The following is a 15021-nucleotide window of genomic DNA, read 5'->3' on the forward strand; positions in this document are numbered from 1 at the left end:
TTACTGGAATAATTCAAGTCTAAAAGTAAGGGACAGATTCTCCGCTGCCCTGAATCTGCACAGCTGAGTTGAAGTCAGTGGAGCGATGCTCATTTTACACCAGCTGAAGATCTGGCCCACTAAGGCTAAATACATTAAATAAATAATACTGAGGTTCAGCCTCTACTCCAAAAGTCATCTGACACTGACATTTTATTCGATCACCATCTGGTCTGCAGCCTCCCTTTTATAAGGAAAATAACCAAGAAAGTAGGTGACTAGATGATCATGATGGTCCCTTCTGACTTTAAAGTCTATGAGGTGCAAAACAACTACTGAGTGGTGTCAAAGTTTGACTCAGACTCACAATTTATCAGACCACTCTCTTTTATTAGCAAAGCTGCTCTGCTAATACATTTAGAAGTGAGCCCCCCCAGTGGGGCTTGTGTCTCTTAATTTATACAGTTTTTTGGAGAACAAGTTACAGAGAAGTTACAGACAAAAGAAGAAAAAGATTTTTAGTCACCATCCTTCGAGATCCCTGAGACCAGTCACGTATCTTCAATTACCTGCCACCCTTAACAATCTCCTTTAACAGCTTCCAGTTAACTTAACTAATTACCCTTCACACCTTCCATTCTGATGCCTGCTTCTTAGACGTGCTGGCTCTATCTTAATTGCTTCTCCATTCAAAAGCTAACTGTCCCTATGTGTGCTCCCTCAGATACTTTGTAACATGTTTTGGCATGCCCTCTCATATACAATGTATCCAGCATGTCCCCTTATACAACGTTATACTTATACAATGTTATACTTCCACAGTGGGCAGAGAATATTTTTACTGTATCTTTGAGTCTGGTTTCTTGTCTGCCATAGTGCACAAATGAGCTAACCTCTGTTGTCCTATGAGGGGATAAATGGTCTTTCTTGAATATTGAAAGAGACAACTTAGTGTATTCATGCTGGGACTGTTAGCTGTTTTAGAAACTACTGATCATCATCCTGTGTGGATGGGATTCCACTGAAGTGGTATTCTTAATTCTTTCACGTAAGCACTAGTTGCTGATGACAGATATTACCTTACAACACTTTATTAAGTCACAGGATGGCTGGTTCTGTTGCCACTTGTGTTGATTAAAGCTCAACCTGGAGAAGAAAAATATATTGTTGCCAAACATGGGAAATCTGGAGGATACTGCTTGATCTACGAATTACTTTTCTATTCATGGGCTGCCACAGGATGCACCCTAGGAGACATTTTTGACTGGGAGTTTAGCCTGGATTTGGCAGTGAACATTAATGGCAGTTATCTGTTGGACACAGATCTCATCATGGTGATCTATGCCTTTGGGACCTCCAGGCAGGATTAATGTAATGCTTCTAATTTAGGCCTACCCTTGAGAACTACAAAAGGCTACAGAGATGGTAGCAGAATGCAGCAGCATGACTGATCAAGGGTTTGTTCCCATATCAGTGGATGATTCCTGCATTCAATGAGTTCCACTGGCTGTCCATTGTTAGGTACGTGCCTCTTAAGATTTAACTTTTCATATAGGATGTTTAAAATAACATAAGACCTGTCTCCCTGAAGGACCATCCATTGCCCTATAAGGCATGTGAAGTTAGCAAGATTGCAGTGGCTGACTTTCCAGGTGATGCAATCTAGAAAGGACAGTAATTTAAAAAATTTGTACTGCTTACTGTATATCCCCTTCACTGATCCAAAACCATCAAGAAAAAAATTGTCTTGTTGAATGTTTGTTCAAAATCAAACTCAGGTGAAGCAAACCTATATAAATGATATGAGAGACTATACTACCCAACTGGGTCCCATGAGGCCCCTAGCCAGGTGGCTGGAGTTGCCCAGGTACAGGCAAAGCCCAAGCCTCAATGTTTCTTGTCAGACGTGTAAATCTAGAAAATGAAGGGCTAAGGCCCAGATCCTCCATGAGGGTTGGGTACCTAGAGAGCAGATAGGTCTGAGACTTTTTACCCTCCCAGGCCCAGCTGCCATAGGCAAAACAAATAAGCAAGTGGTAGACAGTCAAAGAAAGGGAAAAGGCTTTTAACTTTTGCTCATACCCTGAGAAGAAGAGAACGTAGAGCTTTGTTGTTTCCTTTTTGGAGAAGAGCTGGCCACAAGCACGGAGAAGAGCTCCCTCTGTGGTAAGGGAACTTGGAAAATATTGTGCATTAACTCTTGTGAACAGAAACCACCAAGTTTTATGCATCACAAATCTGGTCTATGATCATCTCTGGCTCATTTCAACCAGAAATGAATTTGTTCAGCCATGTTGTTAATCCCTGAAAATAAAAATATAGAAAGGAAATATTATGTGACTTCTCACCTGAGCAACAAGACTTAGCCCTGGTCTACACTACGGGGCTAGGTCGAATTTAGCCGTGTTAGGTCAATTTTAAAATGAATGCATCTACACAACCAATCCTGTTCCATCGACCTAAAGGGCTCTTAAAATCAACTTCTGTACTCGTCCCCAGTGAGGGGAGTAGAACTAAAATTGACCTTGCTGGGTTGAATTTGGGGTAGTGCAGGCACAATTCGACTGTATTGGCCTCCGGGAGCTCTCCCAGAGTGCTCCAATGTGACTGCTCTGCACAGCACTTGTAACTCCGATGCACTAGTCAGGTATACAGTAAAAGCCTCGGGAAATTTTTATTTTAATTTCCTGTTTGGTCAGCGTGGCGAGCTCAGCAGCACAGGTGACCATGCAGTCCCCCCAGAATCGCAAATGAACTCCAGCATGGACCAAAATGGAGACACTGGATCTTATTGCTGTATGGGGAGAAGAATCTGTGCAGGCCGAACTCTGATCAAAAAGAAGAAATGCTAAAATATTTGCCAAAATCACCCAGGGAATGGTGGAGAGAGGCTACAACAGGGACACACAGCAGTGCCTCATGAAAGTTAAGGAGCTCAGGCAAGCCTACCAGAAGACAAAGGAGGCAAACAGTCACTCCTGGTCAGAGCCCCATATACGCCACTTCTAAGATCAGCTGTATGGTATTCTGCGGGGGACCCTACTACTACCCCACCACTGTCTGTGGACACCTGCAAGCAGGGGAGTCTCACACAACAGGGAGGAGGATTTTGTGGATGAGAAAGAGGAGGAGGAGAATGTGCAGCAGGCAAGGCATGAATCCGTTCTCCCCGGCAGCCAGGAACTTTTCATCACCCTGGAGCCAATACCCTGCCAAGGCGGGATCCCCGACCCTGAAGCCAGAGAAGGCAGCTCTGGTGAGTGCACATTGGTAACTACGGTACAGGGTTTAAAAGCAATAGTGTTTAATGTCTGATTTGCCCTGAAGAATGGGGATGCATTCGCGGCCAGTACAGGTACTGCAAAAGTCTGTTAACGTGTCTGGGGATGGAGCAGGAATCCTCCAGGGACATCTCCATGAAGCTCTCCTGGAGGTACTCTGAAAGCCTTTGCAGAAGGTTTCTAGGGAGGGCTGCCTTATTTTGTCCTCCATGGTGGGACACTTTACCATGCCAAGCCAGTAGCAAGTAGTCTGGAATCACTGCAGCACAAAGCATGACAGTGAATGGTCCTGAGTTTTGGTCTCATTCAAGCAACATTCAGTCTTTATCTTTCTGTGTTAGCCTCAGGAAAGTGGTGATATTCATGGTCACCTGGTTGAAATAGGGGAAATTTTGTAAGGGAACAGTAAAAGGACCCTGTTCATGCTGGGTTGTTTGCGCTTGGCTAAAAGGGATCATCCCAGAGAATAGCCACGTGGTGGGGAGAGGGGTGAAGGGATCATCCCAGAGAATAGCCACGTGGTGGGGTGGGGAGAGGTGTGTGCTGCACATCCATCTAAAAACCGCAGCCCCTCCTTTTAAATGTGAAACCCAACCAGCATTGCTTGCTATGGGAAAGAATGGCGCTGCAGTTTGAAACCATTCCCACATGTTATGAAGGCAGAAGTAGCCAACCTCTCGTACCAAAAGGCTTACCATGGCTGCCTGGAAACCAAATTCTGTTGCCCAGCCGTGTGTAATGTGTTACCATATCGGCGGGCGCTCAATAAAAAAGGCAAAATGCGACCTCGTACCTAAATCACATGTGCTGTCTGCTGTGAATTGCTTGATTCACTGTGAAAGAGTCTCCCTTTTGTTCTCAGAAATGTATCATCTTAAATTTTACTCTCTCTTTTTATCTCCCCCCCAGGTGCAAATGTTTCTATGCTCCCCCATCATCTCCATCCCTGAGGTTATCGCAGATTAGAAGGCAAAAAAAACGCATGACATGTTTTCTGAGCTCATTCAGTCCTCCCGCACTGATAGGGCACAGCTTACTGCATGGAGGCATTCAGTGGCAGAGGCCAGGAAAGCATTAAGTGAGCACAAAGAGCAGAGGCAGGAGCAATGCTCAGGCTAATGGGGGAGCAAACAGACATGATGAAGCATCTGTTGGAGCTGCAGGAAAGCCAACAAGAGCACATACTCCTGCTGCATCCATTGTATAACCACCTTCCCTCCTCCCCAAATTCCATATCCTCCCCAGGTGTCCAAGAACGTGGTGAGGGGGAGGCTCCAGGCACCCAGCCACTCCACTCCAGAGGATGGCCCAAGCAACAGAAGGCTGTCATTCAAACAGTTTTGATTTGTAGTGTGGCTACAGTAAGCAATGTGGCCTTGTCCTTCCTTCCTCCCCATACCACCCAGGCTACCTTATCAGTTATCTCCTTTTTTTTAATTAATAAAGAACGAATGCATGGTTTCAAAACAACAGTTACTTTATTTCCTTTGCCAGCTGTGATCGGAGGGGGGAGGGTCTTTGGCTTACAGAGAATTAAAATCAACAAAGGGGGCGGGTTTGCATCAAGGAGAAACACACACAACTATCACACCATAGCCTGGCCGGTCATGAAACTGGTTTTCAAAGCCTCTCTGATGTGCAGCATGCCTGCCTGTGCTCTTTTAATCACCCTGGTGTCTGGCTGTTCAAAATTGGCAGCCAGGCGATTTGCCTCAACCTCCCACCCTGCCATAAACGTCTCCCCCTTACTCTCACAGATATTATGGAGCATACAGCAAGCAGTAATAACAATGGGAATATTAGTTGAGCTGAGATCTAACCTAGTCAGCAAACTGCGCCAGCATGCTTTTAAATGTCCAAAGGCACATTCTACCACTATTCTGCACTTGTTCAGCCTATAGCTGAACTGCTCCTTTCTACTGTCCAGGCTGCCTGTGTATGGCTTCATGAGCAATAGGAGCAAGGGGTAGGCTGGGTCTCCAAGGATAACTACTGGCATTTCAACATCCCCAACAGTAATTTTCTGGTCTGGGAAGTAAGTCCCTTCTTGCAGCTGCTCAAAGAGTTCCTAAAGATGCGAGTGTCATGCACTTTTCCCTGCCATCACACGTTGATGTCGGTGAAACGTCCCTTGTGATCCACCAGTGCTTGCAGCACCATTGAGAAGTACCCCTTGCAGTTTTTATACTGGTTGGCAAGGTGGTCCAGTGCCAAGATAGGGATGTGTGTTCCGTCTATCACCCCTCTACAGTTAGGGAACCCCATTGCAGCAAAGCCATCCAGTATGTCCTGCACATTTTCCAGAGTCACTACCCTTGATAGCAGAACGTCAGTGATTGCATTGGCTACTTGGATCACAGCAGTCCCCACAGTAGACTTGCGCACTCCAAACTGATTCCTGACTGACCAGTAGCAGTTGAGTGTTGCAAGCTTCCACAGGGCTAGCGCCACTCACTTCTCAATTGTCAGGGCAGCTCTCATCTTGGTATTCCTGCAATTCAGGGCAGGGGAAAGCAACTCACAAAGTTCAAGGAAAGTGGCCTTACGCATGCAAAAGTTTTGCAGCCACTGTGAATCATCCCATACCCGCAACACTATGCTGTCCCACCTGTCTGTGCTTGTTTGCCAGGCCCAGAATTGGTGTTCCACTGTATCAACCAGCCCCACTGCCACCATGATGTCCCAATTGCCACAGCCCATGCTTTCAGGAACATCTGTGTCCATGTCCTCATCACAATCGTCCTCTTAGCCCGGTTCTGCACATATTCCAGGATAATGCGCGAGGTGTTTACAATGCTCACAACAGCAGCAGTGAGCTGAGTGGGCTCCATGCTTGCCGTGGTATGGCGTCTGCATGAGTAACCCAGGAAAAAAGGTGTGAAAGGATTGTCCGCCGTTGCTTTCACGGAGGGAGGGAGGGGCGACTGATGACATGTACCCAAAACCACCCTCGACAATGTTTTTGCCCCATCAGGCATTGGGAGCTTAACCGAGAATTTCAATGGGCAGCAGAGACTGCGGGAACTGTGGGATAGCTACCCACAGTGCACCGCTCCTTAAGTCTATGCTAGCCACAGTATCTAGGACACACTCCGCCGACTTACTGTGCAAGTGGGGACATACACAATTGACTGTATAAAAATCGATTTTTAACAATCGACTTCTATAACATTGACCTAATTTCATAGTGTAGACATACCCTTTGTTCTCAGCAGCTGATGGAGTCAAATTACATCAATTGGCAGCCAATCAGAGCCCCAAAAGGGACTGTTAAGATGCCTCTAATGTTCATTTTCCCAGGGTGTGGTTTTTTTTTTTTCAAGTGACATCTCTTTTTAGACTATTGCAAATTGTAGAAAAAGCACCTTTTGGTACAAGGTGGTGATTCTTTGTGCATATCTCCAGTTTATGGATGATCTAAACCCTTCTTTGAAGTTCCACACATGAGCTACCTTCTGTAAGTAGTAAAGAATTCCTGGGACATGAACTACCCATTTTTCATTAGTTCACCATATGTTCCTATCTGTTAATTCAAATACCCAGGCTCTCCTTGTCACTCAGACTAGCAAAAATTGGATGTGACAAATTGGGATATAGTAACATTGAAAGTGCAAGGAAAGATTATTCTTAATTTTTTTTTAAATTCTAGCATGTCAGAAATACAAAGCGAAACTGCAATGACCTACTGCAGAACAATGAGGCAGATACACGACTTGGGTTCTATGAGTTTGTGCTAATGACATTAAGGCCACCAGCTTCCAGCACAGAAAGGCTGAGGTCAGTGGACTGCACACCACCCACATTCTCTCTTCTGCCAGAGGCACTGGAGTAGCTGACAGAGCCATATAGTGGGTACAGAAAGCCAGGAAGAAGATGGGGTGGACTGGCTGGAGATGCAGTGATTCAAGCCATTTCCTGGGGAGCTTCTAATGGCAATGCTCTTAGACACGCCAAGCTGCATTTAAAAATTGCTCTCCCCTAGACCATGAAGGAGGGTAGCAGCAGTCGTACCTCCATCGCCACATACTTCCAGAGGGCAGTTCCCTTTTCAGCACTGCTATGCCTACAGGGGGTGTCAACTGAATGTGTGTGTACTCTCTCCCCTATAACCATGGGGTGAATCTTTGACCATTATCTATTTTAGAGCACTACCAAGTATGAAAGCACAGTTCTCCAACCAAGTTAGTGCCACTTCCCTCATTTTGCAGTCCCTAAATTTGACTATAAGAGTGCCACTAATTGTTCATCTCAGCCTTCATTATATGGTGGAATGATATTCTTCATAATCCCGCACCCAAATGAAGTAAAATTGTCCCCTCCATTCAAAAACAAAACAACCCTATGTGCTGCTAGCAGACCAGGCTGTTCTATTTCAGTGAGGACTGAGTCTTGTTGGAAGATAACATGTTTAACTAAGAAGAAATAAAATAAAGGGCATGCATCATTGCCTGAAATTTTATAGCCAGATTGGCATTATAGCTGCCTCTGAATCAGAAGCATAATTCCAGTTCTTGTGTGTGGGTGTGGGTGATATGTATCACAAACTATGCCACTTCACCCTATCCTACAACACACGTGGCAAATGTAAAATTTTCTAGTGAGTTTAATGATCTCATTTGCTGCCTCTAGCAAGAGATTAATTGTCCTCATCCAATAATACAAAAGGTCCCTTTGTAAACCCATATTCCTGAATCTAAACAATCACAAAGCAATGACCTTTACAAATATTTGTCTGAGTACTTTACTAAATTACATTTCCCAATAGACCATGGGCCTAAGATCAAAGTTCACACTACTCTCCCAAGTATGAGAAGCTCCTGCTTCCCACCAGATTTCTTTTCTGGGGAGCTGCAGGTTTTGAGAAGGACACTTTTAGTAAGTAGCAGATTGCTGTCTGTCACTAGCTATCCTTTTGCATGATCAAACCCACATTTTACAGTATACTTAGTCCTTTAATAGGACTTGAATCATTTTTATAGACCAGTCCTGTCTGGGTTGTATAGCATAAGATTAATTTCGTAATCAGTCTCTTATTTACTTTACCCCAGAAAGAACAATTATTTCTTAAATCAGAAATCCCTCTTGAAGGTACAGAATCTTTAACATGTTTGTTTCCCTTTCTTACCCCAAAGTAAGACTTGCATACTTTAAGCTTGCATTCAGACACACCACCACCACCACCACAACAAATCTGCTGGGCAGAAAACATAAACAAGGAAAATCATTCAACATCCATTCATTTGCATGTACCACATTTGTACTGAAAGCAACATACATTTTCTGTCACATGCAATTTTACCAGTGGGTTGTCAGACACACAATTTAAAGGAAATATTTACAGCACAAGTAAATGATATCTATCTAGTTACTTAGAGGTTCCCAGGCTCAGACTCTTATCCCCTTATTTCTGGGGGTGGGACGGAAGCAGAACAAGGAAAAATGTGTAGTGCAATCGGGATATAAAAATCCCCTTGGAAATAGCCCACCATCGCTAGTTTACACTCAGGAATAGGTGAAGTCTCCTTATAGGACTCATAACTGAAAAAGAACTTGAGAATATTGTTAGGATCCAGATATTCAGGCTTGTCTGTAAAGGCTGATACTCTAAGAATTTAGGTGTATTCTTATCACTTAGCTAGTTATAGAGGTATAAAAGAAAGAATCAAAATCACTGTCTGCCAGTGTAAGGTCCTTCTCTTACTGTGACAGTCTGAGGCCCTGTTCTTAGGCTAAGATCTTTGGCTAAGCAGCAGAGGCAGCCATAAGCTGGGAAGCGACCGGTCACATCCTCACATTCCAAACTAGTCACATTGAAAGAAGGTGCTATTGGGCTTTTAGGAATACAATCCTGTCCTGATAGTGCTTATCGCCTCCAGAGAAGGGGAAGTGCCTAGAAGATGTAAAAGGAAACTTAGTTTGATAGCATCCTGTCTGGCAAGAACTCACTTATCAATAGCGGGGATGTGAAATCCTCATTTCTGTGTTTGTTCTATCACTGTAGTCCCCACTTCCCTATTGTTTGTCTGCATGATCTCTGTCTGGTTCTGTGATTGTTCCTGTCTGCTGTATAATTAATTTTGCTGGGTGTAAACTAATTAAGGTGGTGGGATATAATTGGTTACATAATCATGTTACAATATGTTAGGATTGGTTAGTTAAATTTCAGTAAAATGATTGGCTAAGGTATAGCTAAGCAGAACTCAAGTTTTACTATATAGTCTGCAGTCAATCAGGAAGTGGAGGGTGGGGGGGGCGTGGAAGGGAAATGGGAATAGGGAATGGGGGTGGGGAAACTGGAATCATGTTTTGCTAAAGGGGGAAATGGGAACAGGGAATGGGGGTGGGGAAATTGGAATCATATTTGGCTAAGGGCAGGAATGGGAACAGGGACACAGGTGTAAGGCTCTGTGGTGTCAGAGCTAGGAAGGGGGACACTAAGGAAGGAACCTGGAATCATGCTTGCTGGAAGTTCACCCCAATAAACATCGAATTGTTTGCACCTTTGGACTTCAGGTATTGTTGCTCTCTGTTCATGTGAGAAGGACCAGGGAAGTAAGTGGGTGAAGGAATAAGCCCCCTAACAAATATTGACATGGTTGCTGCAACAGGAGTGGCAAACACAATTCAAGTCAGAAATCATACTAGGAACCAGATCACCTAAGGTGAACAGGGTGTGTAGACTCTTTTCAGAGACTGGAAGTGAAGATGTTAACCTTCTTCCCTTGGCTACAGGTATGACTACATCTGCCTTCCAAACAGCTCAAGTTCTGGAGGGCAAAATAGCAGCCTGCTGTCCTATACACATGGCCAAATTTTACCCCTGGTTACATCATGCCCTTGAGGATATATGTTTGCACATATATTTCAGCCAATCAGATCACCAACAATAGTCCAAAATGCCTCCAGCAGTAAGCTGAAGCAGCTTCTCTCCTCTTTATCTTCTCTACTAGTCTTTGTGGTGGGCAGCAACAACAAAAATCTAGCACCCCTTGTAATGTGCTTCATGTAAACATGTTCCATAGCTTGCAAGAAGGGTCTCAGGGTGAGACAGAATATTTCTTCCTAAAGACTATAATTATTCCAACTTATGCATGAGATCATAAATGATTGCAATACAATAAGACTTTATTCCTCTGCTTACCCTGGCAATTCTGGCTAGTAGATCTAGTTATATAAAGATACAGAAAATAAGAATGTAAAGTATTTACAAAGATACAGAGGAGAAACATTTTCCTCTATAAAATTGTCTTGTGAAAAGTCAAAAGGATACATTTTATGAACAGGTACAGCAAGTATTGGATAATATGCCTAACTATGACATCAAGTTGATGATAGGTGACTTCAATGCACAAATTGGCAACAACTCTACTGGCTGGTATGGAGTCATGGGCAAGGCAGTAGAAGGCATCCAAACTGATGGTGGATGGCTTTTGAATCTTTGGCACAAAACGCCCTAAAGATAGGACAAAGACTCTTCTAGCCCAAAAGTATTCACAAGGTCACATGGAGATCACCAGACAGTGCAACCATCAAACAAATAGTAGACCATGTGATTATATCTAAGAGATGGACACCTTCTTTACTAAATGTCAGACACAGCGCAGGAGCAGATGTTGGCTCAGATCGTTATCTTTTAGTGGCCACAGAGAGGGACCAAAAAACGTGTTATAGCAGTAGAGAAGTTCAAGGATAAAGAAACACCTATCAGATTGCATTTAGTAACTATTCCAGAGTTTTACAGGACCAGTGTGATGAAATTCTGGAAGACAGATGATCAAACTAGAAGAAGATGATAGTTGGAACATCAGAAGAAGTAGTGGGCCAGTGAAGAGGGTGGAAGAAAGATGTATGGATTGCATGTGGAACATGGTCAGCAACTGATGAGTGGAAAGCTCTGAAGGCAAAAAAGGAACAGCCCAAGGCAGCGTGACAGAGTACTGGGCAACAGCAGCTGAGCCAGCACTCTGATCACTGCAACGCCAGTTAATTGCCCCAGAGCACACATGACTATGGAAACTGTGCTGAAGTGAGAGATTGAGATGGGCTGAAGAGAGTTTTAAAAACTAATTAACTCCATTAGCCAAAAAGGGTACAAAAGGCATAGGAAAGTTGTGGGAAAGAGGGTAGGGGAGAAAGAGGGACAGGTGGGCAGGCAACCACAGCAACCTCTCCCTTCCTTGGCTCAGGAGCTGAGGGCTCTAAGGTACTGTTGATATGATCATGCATAGTCTGTAAAGGTAGTAGGAAAGAATACTGTAAATAAGCTGCATAAGTCATTTTTACCAGAAGGTCTCAGATGTTTGTGGGCTAGAAAGTAGGCAGGAACAAGTGTGCCCTGCCACATATAGGTTGAACTCTTAGAAACAGGTGCTAGGTATAGAGAAAGGCACACACACAAAAATAAAGAGGAGACACAGGCAAGATAGAAATGCCTGGGTTAGGGACAAGACTGCAAAGGCAGAAGAAGCTGCACTGAGGGGAGACTTCAAGTAGCTCTATAGAACAGTGAAGGATGACTCTGGAAGAACCAGACCGTCATAGGTGATACCCATCAGGGACTGTCATGGACAGATATTGAAAATGTATGAAGAACAAGCTATATGATGGAAGGGATATTTCCATTCCATATTAAGTTGTCCAGAGCCTACAATCATGCACCGGTTCAAAAGAAATGCCTGTGCTAAAGTTAGAAATGGAGGGACTTATAACAAATTAATTAAATCAGCCATTAAAGACCTCAAACAGGGCAATGCTCCTGGGACTGACAAAATTAAAGCAGAGGTACTAAAGCTGGGAGGAGAAATTCAGATTGAACAGCTTAAAAACATTAAATATAGGTGATAGAACAAGTGCCACAATACTGGAAAGATGGTATCATTGTGGCATTGCTAAGAAAGAGTGATCTCACTCACGCATGAAAGACAGGTATTGTACTGCTATCAATCCCAAGCAAAGTATTGGCTACCATTATGCTGAATAGAATGAAGGCAGTAGTGGATGAAATATTACAAGAACAAGAAGCTGGGTTCTGTTCAAATAGATCATGTTGTGATGTTCACTCTTTGACAAAGCTTTTTTTTTTTAATAGAAAAAGCTACTGCTTGGCAAAAACCCATCTTAATCAACTTTATTGCATGCTTTCTTACAGTCCACAGAGAGACCCTGTAGAATATTGCTGGAAGCTATGGGATACCAGACAAGCTGATCAACCTACTAATGAGTTTATCTGATGGATGTTGATGTGCCAGATACAAGTCTTGGTGAGTGATTCAGTATTGAGACTGTGTTACACCAGTTATTCTTTGCACTAGCAATAGAGTGGGTGAGGAAATGGGCAACGAAAGGTTGCATGGATAGCGTAAAATAGGTTAGCAGAGATGAGTTACAAAATTTTGACTTTGCTGATGATATTGATTTACACTAAGCATGACGTGGAATGGAATGATTGCCTTTACGTCAGAGGTAGAAAGGGAAGCTTGAAAAATTTAATATAAATTTAATTTATTTAATATAAATGCAGAGAAAACCAAGATTATGAAGGTAGGAAATTGGACAATAGATGCAAAGTTATAAGTGGATGGAAAAGAAATTGAACAGGTAAAAAAATCTGTTATCTGGGGAGTGTAATGACATTTGATGGTTGCTGCAATGAAGAATATCACCTAGTCAAACAGAGGACTTCACACCAAACTAGAGATCACATTATACCATGTACTGAGCACACTACTTTATAGAGCAGAGACTTGGATCTTAACACACATATTTTATTTGGACATGAGTCTGAACCAAAACCGTGATCTTCTACACCAATTCAGATAGGAGTTTGCAAATCAAACGTCTCTGTATAGTGCATCAAATTCCAAGCCTCCAAATTTGTGAAAACTGGGATTAGAACCTAGATTTCAACCTCCAAAATTCAGAATCTGATTTGAACCATTACAGAAGTCAAAGTTCAGATCCAGACTTTGTGTCTGACATTTTGGCTTCAGCCCCTATTTTTACTGATAATCTGGCATTGATGGTCCTTTGCATATTCAATGAAAGGGGAAGAGACTGTGGTTGGTGAGATGTGCATGTAGCTCATAGATAGAGAAGTAATCAAAAATTACATTGAATCCCAAAGTGTTCTGCTTAATTTATTGGTTTGAAAAGTCATATTTCTGAATATTTCGTGATTAGTAAACTTGTAGTGCATTTTACAGGATGACTAAAATCAAAGCTGAATCGGCTGACTTTAGATTTACAGACAAATAACTTACCAAAAAAAATGGTACAGAAAACTCATTCCTCTTATAAAAACAGAGCAGCTATTCAATATTTAACTATGGAGATAAACATACTCCAGTTTTTCCGTGTGGAGGGAGAAAAAGTTGCCTAGCTAAACTATCATTCACTGAATGGCAATGTCTGGGAGCAGAGATCTGCATTGTAAAATTACCTATTTGATGCCCAATATCAGGTGTATATTTACACTTACCAGCATTATGTTGTGGAAAGGAAGTAGTTAGTCACAACGTATGAAGTATTACGGGACTTCAATATTTACCATTTTTTTCTTCTTGTATAAAAGTGTGAAAATCCTGCTTATGCCTGTCAATAACACTTCTGATGATGCCAGAGAGGATATTTCACTGCCTGTTAAATAGCTGGCCTGCAGAGAATTCTCACTGGCAAATCAGGCTGCGTTTGTGTTTTCTATTTAAGTGCTCAGTGGTGTATTTTTGTTAATGTAGTTTCTTTGAAGGAGTAATCATTTTTGTCCTTATATTCATGTGGCTAAAACCTGCTAGAAAACCAGAGCATTCAGTTCTGCTGCCGTATCAGAACATTATAGAAGGTAAGTACCATAGGAGCAGAGAAGTTTACTTTCTAAGCTTTAAAAGGCTAATCAAATTTCTCAGGCAAAGTCCTGTCACAAGTTCCTAAAACCAATTTATCTTCATATTTCTTAGTTTAAAATCTTTCAAGCACAGGCTTTTCTTTAAAAAAATTGAGGTTCGTGCGTATGATTTTCTGACGTTTGCAGGATGGGGGTGGGAGTGTGTAATCACAAATTTGTTTTGGCTAACAAATCGTGTGTATGTGTGTGAGAGAGAGAGAGAGAGGGAGAGAATATTCTGAACTGCAGTGCGTGTTTGAGAGTATAGTGCCTTGTGCAGTTATATTCTATTTGCTATAGAGCTGAACAGATTCCATATCTGATGTTAGTAACAACTCATTCCTCATTATATGTCTGACCTATGGCAACATCTTAAACCCATTTGTAAGCTGAAACTAGTGCAGAATGCTGTGGTCTGCTTGTTAAGTGGAATATGTTACCAGAACACAACACTGGTCCGTCATGGTCTGCTCTGACTGCCTTTTGGATTCTGGATGGTGTTGTTTGTCTTACTGTAAGAAGTCCCAATACACAACACAACACCTGCCTCCTTGCAACACTGTCTCTCCGTGTGCTATATTGCCATAGGTACAATCAGAGGCAGCAAACTAATGACAGATACTTCAGTTTGTAATACAGGAAGCCGCTGGCAGGCAATCTCCTGGTGAGTCCCTTGTCTTTGGAATTTATTCTCTCCAAAGGAGAGGGGCACCTATCCATATCCTCAAGTTGACTTGGATGATTTAGATAATGGCATAAAAAGTACACTTATAAAGTTTGCGGATGATACCAAGCTGGGCGGGGTTGCAAGTGCTTTGGAGGATAGGATTAAAATTCAAAACATCTGGATAAAGTGGAGAAATGGTCTGAAGTAAATAGGAT

General features: G+C 42.7%; 1 long non-coding RNA gene across 1 annotated transcript in view; it reads left to right on the forward strand.

Moving 5' to 3' along the window:
* LOC122465129 overlaps positions 1-14007 on the forward strand; it is a 109003-nt gene extending 94996 nt beyond the window's left edge. The window contains exons 2-3 of the long non-coding RNA XR_006289713.1: positions 1369-1500; positions 12409-14007. This is a non-coding gene — a long non-coding RNA (uncharacterized LOC122465129). The remainder of the gene's footprint in view (positions 1-1368; positions 1501-12408) is intronic.
* The last annotated feature ends 1014 nt before the right edge of the window (positions 14008-15021 follow it).

The sequence above is a fragment of the Chelonia mydas genome, chromosome 3 (assembly GCF_015237465.2).
Source record: "Chelonia mydas isolate rCheMyd1 chromosome 3, rCheMyd1.pri.v2, whole genome shotgun sequence".
Taxonomy (NCBI): Eukaryota; Metazoa; Chordata; order Testudines; family Cheloniidae; genus Chelonia; species Chelonia mydas.